Raw genomic sequence first — 9745 nt, 5'->3', positions numbered from 1 at the left:
AAATCAGTAACCACTGACACTTAGAATATTTTTGAAGCAGTACAAATCAGTAACCGCTGACACTTAGAATATTTTTGAAGCAGTACAAATCAGTAACCAGCGACACTTAGAATATTTTTGGAGCAGTACAAATCAGTAACCAGCCCCACTTAGAATATTTTTGAGTCAGTACAAATCAGTAACCAGCGACACTTAGAATATTTTTGAAGCAGTACAAATCAGTAACCACTGACACTTAGAATATTTTTGAAGCAGTACAAATCAGTAACCAGCGACACTTAGAATATTTTTGAAGCAGTACAAATCAGTAACCAGCGACACTTAGAATATTTTTGGAGCAGTACAAATCAGTAACCAGCGACACTTAGAATATTTTTGAAGCAGTACAAATCAGTAACCAGCGACACTTAGAATATTTTTGGAGCAGTACAAATCAGTAACCAGCGACACTTAGAATATTTTTGAAGCAGTACAAATCAGTAACCACTGACACTTAGAATATTTTTGAAGCAGTACAAATCAGTAACCAGCGACACTTAGAATATTGTTGAAGCAGTACAAATCAGTAACCACTGACACTTAGAATATTTTTGAATCAGTACAAATCAGTAACCAGCGACACTTAGAATATTTTTGAAGCAGTACAAATCAGTAACCACTGACACTTAGAATATTTTTGAAGCAGTACAAATCAGTAACCGCTGACACTTAGAATATTTTTGAAGCAGTACAAATCAGTAACCAGCGACACTTAGAATATTTTTGGAGCAGTACAAATCAGTAACCAGCCCCACTTAGAATATTTTTGAGTCAGTACAAATCAGTAACCAGCGACACTTAGAATATTTTTGAAGCAGTACAAATCAGTAACCACTGACACTTAGAATATTTTTGAAGCAGTACAAATCAGTAACCAGCGACACTTAGAATATTTTTGAAGCAGTACAAATCAGTAACCAGCGACACTTAGAATATTTTTGGAGCAGTACAAATCAGTAACCAGCGACACTTAGAATATTTTTGAAGCAGTACAAATCAGTAACCAGCGACACTTAGAATATTTTTGGAGCAGTACAAATCAGTAACCAGCGACACTTAGAATATTTTTGAAGCAGTACAAATCAGTAACCACTGACACTTAGAATATTTTTGAAGCAGTACAAATCAGTAACCAGCGACACTTAGAATATTGTTGAAGCAGTACAAATCAGTAACCACTGACACTTAGAATATTTTTGAATCAGTACAAATCAGTAACCAGCGACACTTAGAATATTTTTGAAGCAGTACAAATCAGTAACCACTGACACTTAGAATATTTTTGAAGCAGTACAAATCAGTAACCAGCGACACTTAGAATATTTTTGAAGCAGTACAAATCAGTAACCAGCGACACTTAGAATATTTTTGTAGCAGTACAAATCAGTAACCAGCGACACTTAGAATATTTTTGAAGCAGTACAAATCAGTAACCACTGACACTTAGAATATTTTTGAAGCAGTACAAATCAGTAACCAGCGACACTTAGAATATTTTTGAAGCAGTACAAATCAGTAACCACTGACACTTAGAATATTTTTGAAGCAGTACAAATCAGTAACCGCTGACACTTAGAATATTTTTGAAGCAGTACAAATCAGTAACCAGCGACACTTAGAATATTTTTGGAGCAGTACAAATCAGTAACCACTGACACTTAGAATATTTTTGAAGCAGTACAAATCAGTAACCGGCGACACTTAGAATATTTTTGAAGCAGTACAAATCAGTAACCACTGACACTTAGAATATTTTTGAAGCAGTACAAATCAGTAACCGGCGACACTTAGAATATTTTTGAAGCAGTACAAATCAGTAACCACTGACACTTAGAATATTTTTGAAGCAGTACAAATCAGTAACCGCTGACACTTAGAATATTTTTGAAGCAGTACAAATCAGTAACCAGCGACACTTAGAATATTTTTGGAGCAGTACAAATCAGTAACCAGCCCCACTTAGAATATTTTTGAGTCAGTACAAATCAGTAACCAGCGACACTTAGAATATTTTTGAAGCAGTACAAATCAGTAACCACTGACACTTAGAATATTTTTGAAGCAGTACAAATCAGTAACCAGCGACACTTAGAATATTTTTGAAGCAGTACAAATCAGTAACCAGCGACACTTAGAATATTTTTGGAGCAGTACAAATCAGTAACCAGCGACACTTAGAATATTTTTGAAGCAGTACAAATCAGTAACCAGCGACACTTAGAATATTTTTGGAGCAGTACAAATCAGTAACCAGCGACACTTAGAATATTTTTGAAGCAGTACAAATCAGTAACCACTGACACTTAGAATATTTTTGAAGCAGTACAAATCAGTAACCAGCGACACTTAGAATATTTTTGAAGCAGTACAAATCAGTAACCACTGACACTTAGAATATTTTTGAAGCAGTACAAATCAGTAACCAGCGACACTTAGAATATTTTTGGAGCAGTACAAATCAGTAACCACTGACACTTAGAATATTTTTGAAGCAGTACAAATCAGTAACCAGCGACACTTAGAATATTTTTGAAGCAGTACAAATCAGTAACCACTGACACTTAGAATATTTTTGAAGCAGTACAAATCAGTAACCGCTGACACTTAGAATATTTTTGAAGCAGTACAAATCAGTAACCAGCGACACTTAGAATATTTTTGGAGCAGTACAAATCAGTAACCACTGACACTTAGAATATTTTTGAAGCAGTACAAATCAGTAACCAGCGACACTTAGAATATTTTTGGAGCAGTACAAATCAGTAACCACTGACACTTAGAATATTTTTGAAGCAGTACAAATCAGTAACCAGCGACACTTAGAATATTTTTGAAGCAGTACAAATCAGTAACCACTGACACTTAGAATATTTTTGAAGCAGTACAAATCAGTAACCAGCGACACTTAGAATATTTTTGAAGCAGTACAAATCAGTAACCACTGACACTTAGAATATTTTTGAAGCAGTACAAATCAGTAACCAGCGACACTTAGAATATTTTTGAAGCAGTACAAATCAGTAACCAGCGACACTTAGAATATTTTTGGAGCAGTACAAATCAGTAACCAGCGACACTTAGAATATTTTTGACGCAGTACAAATCAGTAACCACTGACACTTAGAATATTTTTGAAGCAGTACAAATCAGTAACCAGCGACACTTAGAATATTTTTGAAGCAGTACAAATCAGTAACCGCTGACACTTAGAATATTTTTGAAGCAGTACAAATCAGTAACCAGCGACACTTAGAATATTTTTGGAGCATTACAAATCAGTAACCAGCGACACTTAGAATATTTTTGGAGCAGTACAAATCAGTAACCACTGACACTTAGAATATTTTTGAGTCAGTACAAATCAGTAACCAGCGACACTTAGAATATTTTTCAGTCAGTACAAATCAGTAACCAGCGACACTTAGAATATTTTTGAGTCAGTACAAATCAGTAACCAGTGACACTTAGAATATTTTTGGAGCAGTACAAATCAGTAACCAGCGACACTTAGAATATTTTTGAAGCAGTACAAATCAGTAACCAAGTGCATTTTTGAATTGGTTACTGATTTCTCCGTTGAAGTTGGGGCTGCGGTTGGCTTCAGTTAGTGGTGGGGGCTTAATTTTCGCCGAGGGGAGCGTGTCCCGGTAGTGTCTCCGAGGAAGTGGTACCTATTGAAGGGGGTGTTTCTGAATTTGGGCCCTTTTTGAGTGGCATTGCCGGATGGGTTTTGTGTTGAAGGCTTCCAAATCGGGTAGCTCAGCCGGATTTGACCCGGCGGTTCTACCGACTGTCACGCCTTCGAGGGGGGACTGTTGTCTAAGTTCAGGCCGGATTTGGTGAATTTCCTAAGTCGGGAAGTGGTCCCAACGGGTTTGGGAGTGAACCTAACTGCTCATACCAACTTTGAGGCTTTGGGGCCGGGTAGCACAGTCGGATTTGACCCGGCGGTTCTGCCGAATGCCTGGCCTTCGAGGGGGGCCTGCCCTCTGAGTTCAGGCCGAATTTGGTGATTTTCCTAAGTCGGGAAGTGGTCCAAACGGGGATGGGAGTGAACCTGACAGCTCATACCGACTTTGGGGCTTCCAAGCCGGGTAGCTCAACCGGATTTGATCCAGCGGTTCTAGCGACTGCCACGGCTTCGAGGGGGACTGTTGTCTAAGTTCAGGCCGAATTTGGTGAATTTCCCGAGTCGGGAAGTGGTCCAAACGGGGATGGGAGTGAACCTGACAGCTCTTACCGACATTGAGGCTTCGGGGCCGGGTAGCTCAGTCGGATTTGACCCGGCGATTCTGCCGACTTCCACGCCTTCGAGCGGGGACTCTCCTCTAAGTTCAGGCCGAATTTGGTGAATTTCCTAAGTCGGGAAGTGGTCCAAACGGGGATGGGAGTGAACCTAACTGCTCATACCAACTTTGAGGCTTTGGGGCCGGGTAGCACAGTCGGATTTGACCCGGCGGTTCTGCCGAATGCCTGGCCTTCGAGGGGGGCCTGCCCTCTGAGTTCAGGCCGAATTTGGTGATTTTCCTAAGTCGGGAAGTGGTCCAAACGGGGATGGGAGTGAACCTGACAGCTCATACCGACTTTGGGGCTTCCAAGCCGGGTAGCTCAACCGGATTTGATCCGGCGGTTCTAGCGACTGCCACGGCTTCGAGGGGGGACTGTTGTCTAAGTTCAGGCCGAATTTGGTGAATTTCCCGAGTCGGGAAGTGGTCCAAACGGGGATGGGAGTGAACCTGACAGCTCTTACCGACATTGAGGCTTCGGGGCCGGGTAGCTCAGTCGGATTTGACCCGGCGATTCTGCCGACTTCCACGCCTTCGAGCGGGGACTCTCCTCTAAGTTCAGGCCGAATTTGGTGAATTTCCTAAGTCGGGAAGTGGTCCAAACGGGGATGGGAGTGAACCTAACTGCTCATACCAACTTTGAGGCTTTGGGGCCGGGTAGCACAGTCGGATTTGACCCGGCGGTTCTGCCGAATGCCTGGCCTTCGAGGGGGGCCTGCCCTCTGAGTTCAGGCCGAATTTGGTGATTTTCCTAAGTCGGGGAAGTGGTCCAAACGGGGATGGGAGTGAACCTGACAGCTCATACCGACTTTGGGGCTTCCAAGCCGGGTAGCTCAACCGGATTTGATCCGGCGGTTCTAGCGACTGCCACGGCTTCGAGGGGGGACTGTTGTCTAAGTTCAGGCCGAATTTGGTGAATTTCCCGAGTCGGGAAGTGGTCCAAACGGGGATGGGAGTGAACCTGACAGCTCTTACCGACATTGAGGCTTCGGGGCCGGGTAGCTCAGTCGGATTTGACCCGGCGATTCTGCCGACTTCCACGCCTTCGAGCGGGGACTCTCCTCTAAGTTCAGGCCGAATTTGGTGAATTTCCTAAGTCGGGAAGTGGTCCAAACGGGGATGGGAGTGAACCTGACAGCTCTTACCGACTTTGGGGCTTCCAAGCCGGGTAGCTCAACCGGATTTGATCCGGCGGTTCTAGCGACTGTCACGCCTTCGAGGGGGGGACTGTTGTATAAGTTCAGGCCGAATTTGGTGAATTTCCCGAGTCGGGAAGTGGTCCAAACGGGGATGGGAGTGAACCTGACAGCTCTTACCGACTTTGGGGCTTCCAAGCCGGGTAGCTCAACCGGATTTGATCCGGCGGTTCTGCCGACTGTCACGCCTTCGAGGGGGGGACTGTTGTATAAGTTCAGGCCGAATTTGGTGAATTTCCCGAGTCGGGAAGTGGTCCAAACGGGGATGGGAGTGAACCTGACAGCTCTTACCGACTTTGAGGCTTCGGGGCCGGGTAGCTCAGCCGGATTTGATCCGGCGGTTCTGCCGACTGTCACGCCTTCGAGGGGGGACTGTCCTCTGAGTTCAGGCCGAATTTGGTGAATTTCCCGAGTCGGGAAGTGGTCCAAACGGGGATGGGAGTGAACCTGACAGCTCATACCGACTTTGAGGCTTCCAAGCCGGGTAGCTCAGCCGGATTTGACCCGGCGATTCTGCCGACTTCCACGCCTTCGAGGGGGGACTGCCCTCTGAGTTCAGGCCGAATTTGGTGCATTTCCCGAGTCGGGAAGTGGTCTCTGTCACAACGGGGGCAAGTGTCTGAAGAGGTAAAGTGAGTAACCAGCACAGCTTAGGGAAGGGTTCCAAAGTTCTCAACAATGTGAATTCGGTTACCAGGAAAGCTTAGGAAAGCTGCCTGACTGTCCCAAACGAATGAACTGCAAAACTTAGGGAACATGCCCGAAGATGCTTAAAAGTGTGAAATCAGTAAGCAGGAAAGCATAGGAAAGTGCCTGAAAGTGCTAAATGAGTAACATGAAAAACGTAGAAAAATGCCCGAAAATGTTTAAAAGTGTGAACTCAGTAACCAGCAAAACTTAGTAAAACGTTGGAAAAGCAGAAATGAGTAACCAGAAAAACTTAGAAAAATGTTTGAAAATGAGAAATGAGTAACCAGAAAAACTTAGAAAAATGTTTGAAAATGAGAAATGAGTAACCAAGAAAACTTAGAAAAATGCCCAAAAAGAAGAAATCAGTAACCAGAAAAACTTAGAAAAATGTTTGAAAATGAGAAATGAGTAACCAGAAAAACTTAGAAAAATGTTTGAAAATGAGAAATGAGTAACCAAGAAAACTTAGAAAAATGCCCAAAAAGAAGAAATCAGTAACCAGAAAAACTTAGAAAAATGTTTGAAAATGAGAAATGAGTAACCAAGAAAACTTAGAAAAATGTTTGAAAATGAGAAATGAGTAACCAAGAAAACTTAGAAAAATGCCCAAAAAGAAGAAATCAGTAACCAGAAAAACTTAGAAAAATGTTTGAAAATGAGAAATGAGTAACCAAGAAAACTTAGAAAAATGCCCAAAAAGAAGAAATCAGTAACCAGAAAAACTTAGAAAAATGTTTGAAAATGAGAAATGAGTAACCAGAAAAACTTAGAAAAATGTTTGAAAATGAGAAATGAGTAACCAAGAAAACTTAGAAAAATGCCCAAAAAGAAGAAATCAGTAACCAGAAAAACTTAGAAAAATGTTTGAAAATGAGAAATGAGTAACCAAGAAAACTTAGAAAAATGCCCGAAAAGAAGAAATCAGTAACCAGAAAAACTTAGAAAAATTTTCGGCCAAGTGTGAAAAATATTCTAAGTGTCAGCGGAGGAAAATGCCGAAGCATCGGGAAAGATTCAAAAACTCATGCCGAACATGAGTTCCGAAGTGCCGGAGGAACTGGGCGAATTGAGCCCGGCGGTTGGCCAGATGTCGTTTTGAGTCTGCAGCCCGAAAACTTTAACTTTGTCTGCCGCGGAAGTCTGGACCGGGAAAAATCCAAACGGTTTTGCCGGGTTCGAGTTCCAGAGCGAAGCAGTCGAATTTGAAATTCAGACCCATTCAGTGCCACTTGACATTGTGACACAGTGAGGTTGGCGGGGTACCCGGAGATTTCTGGGAACACGATTTTTAGAACAAAATGGCGGCGCGGGACCACTTTGAAAGGCATCCGAAAAACGGTTCCGCGGGCAGAGCACTTGAATGACAGGCCTGTGTGCATGCCCAAGAGCTCTCGGAAGTCTAATTTTTGACACTTTGTCAAATTTTCGACAGACTTACCCAACTCTTGCTGCCTGTTCTAAGAATCAGTCAGAGGCCTGTGCGGCGGTCTCTTGACACTTTGGAGGGCGGGGCAAACCCCACGTTGACTCCGGCCGTCCCTCCAAAAGGCACTTGCTATTGGGGGAAAGGATTGCAAGTAGCCTGGTTCCCGTGGGAGCGGCCAGGAAGGGTGCAGGCTGGCCCTTGCCTGAGCATTCCCAAAACCCTCTTCCGCTGAGAGCAGACCTCGCACGCCGCACTACCGGCTCTGGGAGTGGTTGGCCGCTATTGTACATAGTCCGGTCCTTCCTCTGCCACCCGGCAAGTGCGATGGCTCTGCCGCCCTGCGGTGCTCGTCACCCAGGTTTGGGAACACGATACTTAGAACATGTTGGCGGCTCGGGACCTGCAGGCGAAAGGGGCCCCGTGGTGCTGAGCACATCGACCTCGGGTCTCAGTGCAAGCCGGAGAGTTCGCGGAAGTCTTAAAAGATTTTGACATCTGCTCAATTCTTTGACAGGCTTGCCTGACTCTTTCCGTCCGTTCTAAGAATCAGTCGGAGGCCGGGGCGGGGACGGTCTCTTGACACACGGAGGGTTGGCTTCCCTCCTCAGGTGTTTGTGTCGAAAATGAAGGCGAGAGATGCAAGCGTCCTGGTTCCCCTGGGTGCTGCCAGCAAGGGTGCAGGCTGACCCTTGCCTGAGCACTCCCAAAAGCCTCTTAAGCTGAGAGCAGGCGCCGCACTACCGGCTCTGGGAGTCGTTGGCCGCTATTGTACATAGTCCGGTCCTTCCTCTGCCACCCGGCAAGTGCGATGGCTCTGCCTCCCTGCGGTGCTCGTCACCCAGGTTTGGGGAACACGATACTTAGAACATGTTGGCGGCTCGGGACCTGCAGGCGAAGGGGGCCCCGTGGTGCTGAGCACATCGACCTCGCGTCTCAGTGCAAGCCGGAGAGTTCGCGGAAGTCTTAACAGGCTTGCCTGACTCTTTCCGTCCGTTCTAAGAATCAGTCGGAGGCCGGGGCGGGGACGGTCTCTTGACACACGGAGGGTTGGCTTCCCTCCTCAGGCGTTTGTGTCGAAAATGAAGGCGAGAGATGCAAGCGTCCTGGTTCCCCTGGGTGCTGCCAGCAAGGGTGCAGGCTGACCCTTGCCTGAGCACTCCCAAAAGCCTCTTAGGCTGAGAGCAGGCGCCGCACTACCGGCTCTGGGAGTCGTTGGCCGCTATTGTACATAGTCCGGTCCTTCCTCTGCCACCCGGCAAGTGCGATGGCTCTGCCTCCCTGCGGTGCCCGTCACCCAGGTTTGGAGAACACGATACTTAGAACATGTTGGCGGCTCGGGACCTGCAGGCGAAAGGGGCCCCGTGGTGCTGAGCACATCGACCTCGCGTCTCAGTGCAAGCCGGAGAGTTCGCGGAAGTCTTAACAGGCTTGCCTGACTCTTTCCGTCCGTTCTAAGAATCAGTCGGAGGCCGGGGCGGGGACGGTCTCTTGACACACGGAGGGTTGGCTTCCCTCCTCAGGCGTTTGTGTCGAAAATGAAGGCGAGAGATGCAAGCGTCCTGGTTCCCCTGGGTGCTGCCAGCAAGGGTGCAGGCTGACCCTTGCCTGAGCACTCCCAGAAGCCTCTTAGGCTGAGAGCAGACGCCGCACTACCGGCTCTGGGAGTCGTTGGCCGCTATTGTACATAGTCCGGTCCTTCCTCTGCCACCCGGCAAGTGCGATGGCTCTGCCTCCCTGCGGTGCCCGTCACCCAGGTTTGGAGAACACGATACTAAGAACATGTTGGCGGCTCGGGACCTGCAGGCGAAAGGGGCCCCGTGGTGCTTAGCACATCGACCTCGCGTCTCAGTGCAAGCCGGAGAGTTCGCGGAAGTCTAAAGCTTTTGACATTCGCTCAAAGCTTTGACAGGCTTGCCCGACTCTTTCCGTCCGTTCTAAGAATCAGTCAGAGGCTGGTGGGGAGGTCTCTTGACGCAAGGGGAGGGGTGGCGTCCCTCCTCAGGCGCTTGTGTCGAAAATGAAGGCGAGAGATGCAAGCGTCCTGGTTCCCCTGGGTGCTGCCAGCAAGGGTGCAGGCTGACCCTTGCCTGAGCACTCCCAGAAGCCTC

This window comes from Hemiscyllium ocellatum, assembly GCF_020745735.1.
Source record: "Hemiscyllium ocellatum isolate sHemOce1 chromosome 15 unlocalized genomic scaffold, sHemOce1.pat.X.cur. SUPER_15_unloc_13, whole genome shotgun sequence".
Lineage (NCBI taxonomy): Eukaryota > Metazoa > Chordata > Chondrichthyes > Orectolobiformes > Hemiscylliidae > Hemiscyllium > Hemiscyllium ocellatum.
Note: the sequence above shows the minus strand (reverse complement) of the source record.